The sequence below is a fragment of the Mustela erminea genome, chromosome 15, assembly GCF_009829155.1.
Source record: "Mustela erminea isolate mMusErm1 chromosome 15, mMusErm1.Pri, whole genome shotgun sequence".
NCBI classification, from domain to species: Eukaryota; Metazoa; Chordata; class Mammalia; order Carnivora; family Mustelidae; genus Mustela; species Mustela erminea.
This window is the reverse complement of record NC_045628.1, coordinates 29,534,723-29,543,753: the sequence shown is the minus strand read 5'-3', so window position 1 is coordinate 29,543,753 and position 9,031 is coordinate 29,534,723.

Below are 9,031 nucleotides of genomic sequence, written 5' to 3'. Positions count from 1 at the left end.
TTTTCCTAGGTCAGCACTCATTACTGTGATAACTCTTCCTCGGCCTTCTAACTGCTGCCCTGTACAGTTTCCTTCATTGCACCAGCCATACAGTCCACACCTCTACTTTGTAAACTATAGAGTTCCCTATGTCTTTTCTCCAAAGGCATTGTAACCAGCACTTTCAAACACTTTACCAACAGATTGGTTAGCTTTTTCCTTCGATTCTTTTCTCTCTGTTTTTTGGCACTCATTCCTAGTTAGTATTTCCTATAACACATGGTCATGGACCAAATCTCAAATGCTGCCATTTTAAAGTTGTATTAATTGCTCATTTTTTCTGCTATGAATTTCATATTTATTTTCCCATTTATAAAATGCCGTATGTGCAGTATCAGCCTCCCGACATGGGTAAAGTTATATTCTTTTTTGTTGTTGTTGTTAATGCTTTGAAAATTTAAGAACAGTTAAGATACTTCCTATCACAAATTTCTCATCAGAGGAAATAAAATACTTGGGTAAAATGGTAACCCCTTGACAGATTGTTTTTATTACCCAGAAAGTGGTGTTCTAGAACTCTCCTGAACTATTTTAAAGGGGATAAAATCATACTATTATTGTAACAGGAAGCCTATACGTACAAAGACATTGAAGGGATGCTTCTCATTTGTGGTTATCAAGTCATTTTTCTTTTCCAGCATTATTATCCTCCACTTGGAGAGTATAAAGGGAAAAACCACAAGGTTAAGAGACTTCCTTATGGCAAACAATTAATCTATTGCAGGGGTCACGAGGAAACTTCCCAAGCAACAGTCTGGCCTTGCTAATCAGTAGACATGATTCCTTCGTGTAGGGCAGCTTGGTCTGAAAACACTACAGGGGGGAACTAAATAAATAAAACGTGAGCTATAGGTGGCCAAGTGGCTCCTTTGTTTGCTGGAAGACTACCCGAGACAAAAGAGGCTCTATGTTCAGCAGGAAGTAAGGAGGCAAATTTGCTCATCTGTCTTGAGAACACACGTGCTCATTGCTACCTGCATTCAGCTGACATATACTCCTTCCATTCAAATGTACTCCAGCTCGGACTACAACCACAGACAGTTCTCTAACTATATGAACTGTTCAATTTTAGATGTGTGAAACCTCCAGAACAGTCAAGTAAACAACCCTATTCAATATCAAACAGAATTCTCAAAGAAGTCTACAGTCTTAATAATTTGTGCTCACTCCTGGAAGAAAAGGACTAACACGGGTAAGAATCCACTATAGATAAGAGATCTCTCCCTGCGGCACACCACCTAAGACTGCACAAAAGAAGTCATAGACAGGACTTTAAGTGAACAGAATTAGCAATGCGAGAGGGTGAAGATGTTTTCTGGAGGGGAAAAGATGAGTTGAAGGAGAGCAGCTTCGGAATCTCAAATGCTGAACCTGAAGAAAATTGTTGGTTTACTTATAAAGCACAAGTGAAAGAGGCTACCTTAGGACCACAAAACAGGAGTGGACTATTTAAACAGTATTAGAAAAAATTAGACAAATATATGGAACACAAAGCAGAACAGAGGATAACTCATTATATCCAGAGACTTTCAATGTGTTAGAACTAAGAGCAGGAAAGAGAACAAATGTTATCAGGGAATAAGACCACTACCAGCTCTTTGCAGCTGAATACTCTGGAATCACACATGTCCCCAGTATTTGCTACTTGTTATTGATTGTTCTTGCTATAGTTTTTATCACCATTAATGATATTCTTGTCTTGTTCTATCTTGAAGATCAAGGGTCATAGTGGGGCCTTCTCTGCAAGCTCAGACTGGACCAGGCTTTGTATCCAGTTTCCTACCCCACCCCATGCATACCAGTTTCACAGCACCTAGCATGTTAGCCAATCATTAACAGTGGCACATTACATTGCATTACATTACATTACACTACATAGTAAGCTCCCTGTGGACACAGACTCCATCTTTGTACTCTCAGTGTCTAGCACTGAACATAGCAAAGACAAAGTACTCAGAAATATTTGACCTAAGGGAAAATATTTCCCTTTATTCTACCCCAAGTAGAAGGTGAATTTTATTCTAAATGTGAAGACTCTTCAAGCCAAATGTAAAGAGACTTAGGCTAAATCAACAGCTTTCATTTGGTTTGTAAATCATAACCTGGATTCTTCTGTTCAGTAAAGTTTTCTAGGTTTTCAAATTGGGGCTAGAAATCTGCACCTGGGGCCTCTCCTTTCTTCTTCCTGCCATGAGTACATATTCTTGTATCTCAATTTCTCTCAAGTGAGTTCTTTGACATCCTGTCCAAAGCTGGGGACTCTACAAATCTCTCTTATTTTGATTAATAGTCTAGAGTCAAGATACTTAACCAAAAGCTTCAAAATATCCTTTACATTTTCTCATATGTGAGCTACCCTCCCTCATATCATCTCCTAATGGCCATCCAGTTTATCCTAGGGCCCTAGTATGTCACATGCATGGCAGAGCGTGGGAGAGAAATGTCATGAAGATGCTGCTACATTGGTGAAGTTTCTAGTGCATCAGTGGTCCAAGGTTTATGCTAGACGATCCCCTCCTGGGCACATGATAGACGGCTGTACCTTATACCTTTTACCACCAAAAAAATAAAATAAAAATAACACAGAAGGAGGTGACCTTGAGTTGATTACTCCAAGATCATTAAATGGGAACAGAAGATGGCATGCCTGACTGAGTAAAGAATATAACCCGAGGTCTAAAGATGTGAAACAGCATGCTTTCTGTGGGGAAGCAAAAGCAATTTGATATCATTAGAACATAAAGTGAAGGCAAGGAGTACTGGGAGAAGGGATTGGAAAGATAGAGTTAACCCACTGAAAAGTCTTAATTAAGAGAGATGTTTTATCTTTGTTTCCCCCAGAAAGCAGAGCTTGAGCCAAAGTTCATATGTTACTAATTTATTAGAAAATATTATAGGAGGGGCACCTGGGTAGCTCAGTCAGTTAAGCATCCACTCTTGATTTCAGCTCAGGTCATGATCTCAGGGTCCTGGGATTGAGCTTAGTGTCGGGCTCCCTGCTCAGTGGGGAGTCTGCTTGAGGATTCTCTCTCCTCTTCTGCTGCCCCTACCTCCCTAAAATAAACAAAAAAGTCTTTAAAAAAAAAAAAAAGAAAAAGAAAATATCACAGGAAGCCAGAAAAAGGACAAGGGAAGTGATATTAAGACAGAAGCAAGACCGAACTGAGGAGGTTACCAAGCTATCCTGTGCAACTGATCACTCAGTCCCCCAGAATTATCTTCTGAGAAACCTCATGAACAACTGCATTGAAAGACAGCCTGTTCAGGAAGAGAAGGGTAGAAAGATTTATCTGCCAGTTTTCAATTTCTATTGTTCAAAAATTCACCCCACTGTGGATTAAGTCCTCCCATTTGCTTACAGTCCCAGAATCAAGTACTCCACTGTATATCAAATGTTTTTGAAACAGTGAGAACTCCTCTGAGTCAGAAGTCAAAGCCTTGTCCCAGGAACTTGTGTGCTTGCATGGATCTCTGCTATCAGGTCTTGCCAGAGCCTACACACAGCAGCCTTACCCACCACAATCACAACTCCTGTGTGAGTGGTGTGGAAACTTCCGTAATAGTCTGAACTTACTGTAGAAATCTCTCTTGCTGACTCCTCATGAATATTTGGATAGGCATTAACAAGTATGGTATATACTACCTCCAAAATCCAGAAAGTTTAAGTGTTGTTCTATTTCTTGGAGAAAGTTGATTTTAGAGATGATGCTCTGGCATGTCTAAAACCATTGGACCATTCAGCAGTGGGACAGGGTCTTACATTTTTGTCAACATTATCTCTAACTTCTGGCATACATGCGTTGTACTAATACCTTAAGATACTTATCACTTTCCACTCATGACTTTCAAATCACATTAGGCCATCAGTATAGTTGATCTATATCAAGACAGTCAATGTCCCTGAAGACTCTGCTTTGACAGAAAGCTGGGAGTTGACAGAGGTCAGGGTCAAGAGAGTAAATGGGTGCTGCTGCCCCTGCCACATAAAAGTAAACTCCTTTGGAATCCCTCTACTGATGGGCACAAGGAGAATGCATTTTGCCAGATCAGCATCTGCAAGTGTCCTTGGCTGCTGTACTTTTAAATTTATGATAGCCCATCAGTGTCCACCACAATCCTATTTGTGTATATGTGTGTTTTTGTTTTGTTTTCTTTTTCTCTGTTTTCAGTGGCTAGATAGATGAATTGAATGAGAATATAATGGAGACCGCTACTCTGAAAACTTTTAAGTCTTTTGAGGAAGTGTTGCTCTGGATTTCCTCCCAGGATTCAGTATTTCTTCTGCTTATCTACTTTGATTAGGGAGTGGGAATTCTGACCTTCTACTTGTCCTTTTCCTATCAAACTGGCCCCTGCTCCACTGCTCAGAACAATTTTTTCCAGGTTTTCAAAATTATATACTTAGGGAGTAGAAGGTAACCAAACGGTGGGTTTAAGGGCTCACTGTACCCACTCTTAACGTAAATCAAAACTTCATTTATAATTTATTTCTATAAACCTGTATTCTACCAGAGGCCATGTTCTAACCAGAAGATCATGGTATCATCACAGACCCAATAAATGTTGATGAAAAATTAATATATTCCCCATTCTGTAGTGTGTAGTTACTATGATAAATCATCTTAGATCACTTTGGGGAGGGATTAGAAGAATATTTAATGTATATGGCTAGAGTGATGTTGCAAGGTGCTTACACAGAGGACCAAGGTTTTCCCTTCAATTCATGATCACTAAGTCTAGAAACTTGCTTAGATTTGAAAATGAACAATAGGCCATGTTTTGTTGTTTTGTTTTGTTTCCTATGGCAGTGGCTGATATATGCATTCTGTTAGCCTCCTATTAATTTTTTAAATTATATAACTTGAACAAACTTTGGGGAAGCTGTTTATAATTTCTCCCCTAGATTCTAAATAATTCTTTAGCTTTGCCACAGAGTCCCATGGTTGAAAGTTTTCTCAAGGTCGTTCTAGTCTTACTGTCCAATTCAAAAATACATCTAGCTTGCCTCTGACTCTTTAGTGCCACCACATGTCTTCTGAAATTCCAGAATCCCTTTATTCCCGTCAATATGAGACTTTATCTCCCACAGTCAATCTGAGTCTACAGAAGACAGCAATCATGGTATTTCTCCAAAAAGCTGTTATTTACCTCCCCCTCTACAGCACATTTCTTATGGGCTTAGTGAAGTATATGTCTGCTAGTGCTCAGTGAACTTATCAGGTGGTAGATTTTAGGTTCTTACACAGTAAATTCACTTTAACATTTCCACCTCTTTAAGTCTTCTATCCTTTGTGCTTTATGTGCCATATTCTATACTTTTTATCTTTACCTCATTTGCAGTAAACCATAATAATGTTCGGACTTTAAGGAGTTATCCCAGTAGACTACACAGAATAGGTTAGGGGGATTCTTTCTATATCATTGAATCTTGAGTCACAGATAAATGCCTATGCCAATAAATTCTCTCCTGCTCATCTTTATTCCAATACAAAAGTCTACGTATATACTTCTAAATTTGTTTCTTGGTTCCTGCTAGGATATATCAGCTAGATGAATACAAAAATGCCTCAGTTTACTAACTAAAGACAGTTTCCGGACCAGAGAACAGGAACAAGGACTTGGTAGTCTTATTTAGGTGAGGGGTTGGGTGGTTTTTGAGGGGATCCGTGCAGTTAAAATGGCAGAGCAGAATATGAGAGAGATAGAGCACACTCCAAAAATCTTCAGAGGAGTGTCCTTGGGTCTTTGGTTGAGTTTCGTGGCAAATGCAAACCCAGAAATCCAAGAAGCTGGACCAATCCCAAGCGGAAGACACAAAAACATATTGTAGTTAAATTGCTAAAGACTCGTGATGAAGAGAAAACATTAAAAGCAGCAAGAGGAAAACAAAACAAAATGCATGCAAATATGCACAGTGGCATTAATGTGCCACTATTTTATTTTCTACAGTTTGGTGATGGTGATCTCTTTCTCTGGTTGGATCTTCTGCACGTCATTACATAAAACAGCCTAGATTCATGCTAAATGAGTCATCTGTTCCCAGCAATTAATAAAACTAGACTATGTCCTATGGACAAGGAAATGTATTTGACCATGGATCAGCCATTTTTTTAATGAATGCCTAAGTAGTCAATCCACTTAGTTGGATCTTAAGTTGATCATAAGTACAATTTTTACCTTACAACATTTGTGACACAGTCTATTAAAAGATCAATGCCAGAATTTACAGTCTTTCAAACATTGGCTCTGGCATAGTTAGGCATTATAGCGACATAGTTGAATTATAGAGTCTGACTGTTTGGGTTGAGACCATAAATGCTATGTGTTAATTTGAAGACCTTAGACAAGTCACTTGACATTCATTCCCCCACATACAGACAAAAATGCATAGACAAAAAAAGTTAACTTTGTTTTAATGCATTATTTTATGTCAATCCTCACAATAACTGTAGTGGGATATATATATATATTAGTATTTTCATTTTGAAAGCAAGTAATCTGAGTGGAAGAGTTAAAGGAATTTCAAAATTATTCTTTGAATTAAAAAGAAGACACCTTTCTGAATTTTTCTGGGTATGTTTGTGTTTTGTCTTATTCATATTGCTATATAATTAGCTGAGTAATTTTGGCTAAGTGGTCCTCTTAAGACCAACATTCTGCCAAAAGAAAGATGTTACATGTCCCAATCCTATTAAAGATGCTCAAAGGGCCAAGAAGAAGATCCATCTTAGTAAAAACACCCAAAACTTCACTCTTGCTCATATCTCTAAACCTGGAGGCCTCTTCTGTCTTATGTTTAGATTTAGGAAAATAATTTGAAAAAAAATTATTGAGTAATTACCATGATCAAGGCCCATAAAAGGCCCCTTAAATTAGATGTTTAATTTTCACATGTTAGAGGTGAGTACAATGATGACATTTTGCAGATGAAGAAATAAAGCTCAGAGAGGTTAAATGACTTGACCAAGATCACAAAGGTAGCTAATGACAGAGCCAGCATTTGAACATAGTAGATCCTTAGTGGAAGCCCTTGGTTCTTGATGACAGAGCATATTACATTTTATTTTCCGCTAGTTGATACTTCTGCCAGCATAGGACATTTCTTGCTGCCTAATTGTACAACTCCATCTCTGGTTTGTCCTCTACATTTGGGGCGGCCTCTTATCTTGATACCCAAAAATGCCTTTATTTTGTTAGTGTCAGTTTTTCTGGTGTTCCCTCTGGTTATTCCCTCCTGTACTCTCAAAAGGGACTCACATTAAGAAATAAATTATACGGGCACATTACTGAAAGCCAATGATAATATATACTGGAATCAATCCGACATCTGATCGTGAGCCAGCCCCACGTCTATGGTCCATGGCTGCTCAGGGCCCTTGTAACTTTTCTGAGATTGTAGATGTGGAAACTTGAATATTGAAATATTTGATTTCTCACATCTGCTTTAAGGAAAAAATATTAGACCAAAAAAGTGAAAAGAAAGCAAAACCTAGTATAGATACTATATAACTAAAAATTTTAGCATTCAGAAGCTTGAGTTTTAATGACAGTGAAGGTAGAATAGTATTTTATCTTACCTGCCTCCCTGAAAAATACTTAGGAAGTGTTCTCAAGGGTCTGCTTGTCAACTAGGTCTTTATTGAAAATTAGTGTACAGATTGTTACCTGAAAAAAATTAGAATTGCTTAAAATTGAAATATATAGGTCTTTGGACATAAAGGGGAAGGCATTTCTGAAACTGTGCCATGAATAAAATATAAACAGTTAAATTGGGTTATAACAACTAATTAACAGATGATATTCTGGTGTCATGATTATATACTCCTACTAGTGAGATAAGACAATTTCTCTCAAAATAAGGTGTTTTCATTTCTGTCAAAATTTTGCTTTCTTCAAGAGCATTCTATTGACAGTTTCTAAATAGCTGTGATCTGTGCAGACTGTTACTTATCAAGGCCCACGGTCATCTCCGTGATGCCTACGGAACAGACAGGAACCGATAGTGGAAATAAGGGAAGACAGATAAATGCTTATTTTATGTATGATTACAGATGCTCAAATTCATTGCAGATTTTCCTGAACAGCTTAAAAAAGTAGTAACAGTCAAGAGAACAAGCATTTAGAATTGACCCATGTGGCAAAGAGGGCTTTAAGAATGTCTGATTTTCTGAGGAATCCTCATCTAAAAAATTGCCTGGTACGTAGAGCTGAAAAAGCCGTAAGTTCAGAAAACCGACTAAGCACTGCAAAATGGAATCAAACTTCTGGAATCTTCTCTCTGCCTGTTCTGCTGAGTGTTTTTCCTGGGCATAAAAGGAAAAGGTCCTGGTATTTTCTTTTTAATTGCTATACTTCCACAGTCCCAGGAATTTGGGAATCAATTTGGGACCGAGAATCATGCCAGGAAGATAAATTACATTCATATGTCAGATATTGCCTCACAATGCTATCTAGCTCAGCAGGCTATAATGAGCCCCCACTCACCAGGCCAAGCTCCAGCCAAAAAAATAAATAAATATATAAATAAAAGAACACCTACTGTTTCTCCATCAAGGGCAACTCTCTCAGAGGGCAAACAAAAGCAACAGAGGGAGGCCAACCAGATCCATGCAGTCCTACGGGTTGCTATGCAACCCTCTGTGCAAGTTGGGCAGCAACAGATGGACATTTTGAATAGAATTAATGCCCCTCTGACCCATGTTTTAAATAGTGCCCAAACCTACCGCCTGATGAATTCTATTAACTATAGGCATACTTACACATATAAAATATAGCATCATAAGTTACACTGTTATTACCCTCCTTACTAACATAAAGTCATAAATCTATTGGCAAAATTTGAGACCGATAATATTCAATGAGCTATTTCTATTTTTTTTCTCCTTTTCTTGATAAATGAATCACTGATGTCTCATAACCTTGGGCTACATATTTCCTTCTAGTGTTGCTCTGATTCCATATGCAAACCTGCAATGCCTGCTCTGAGTTTCAG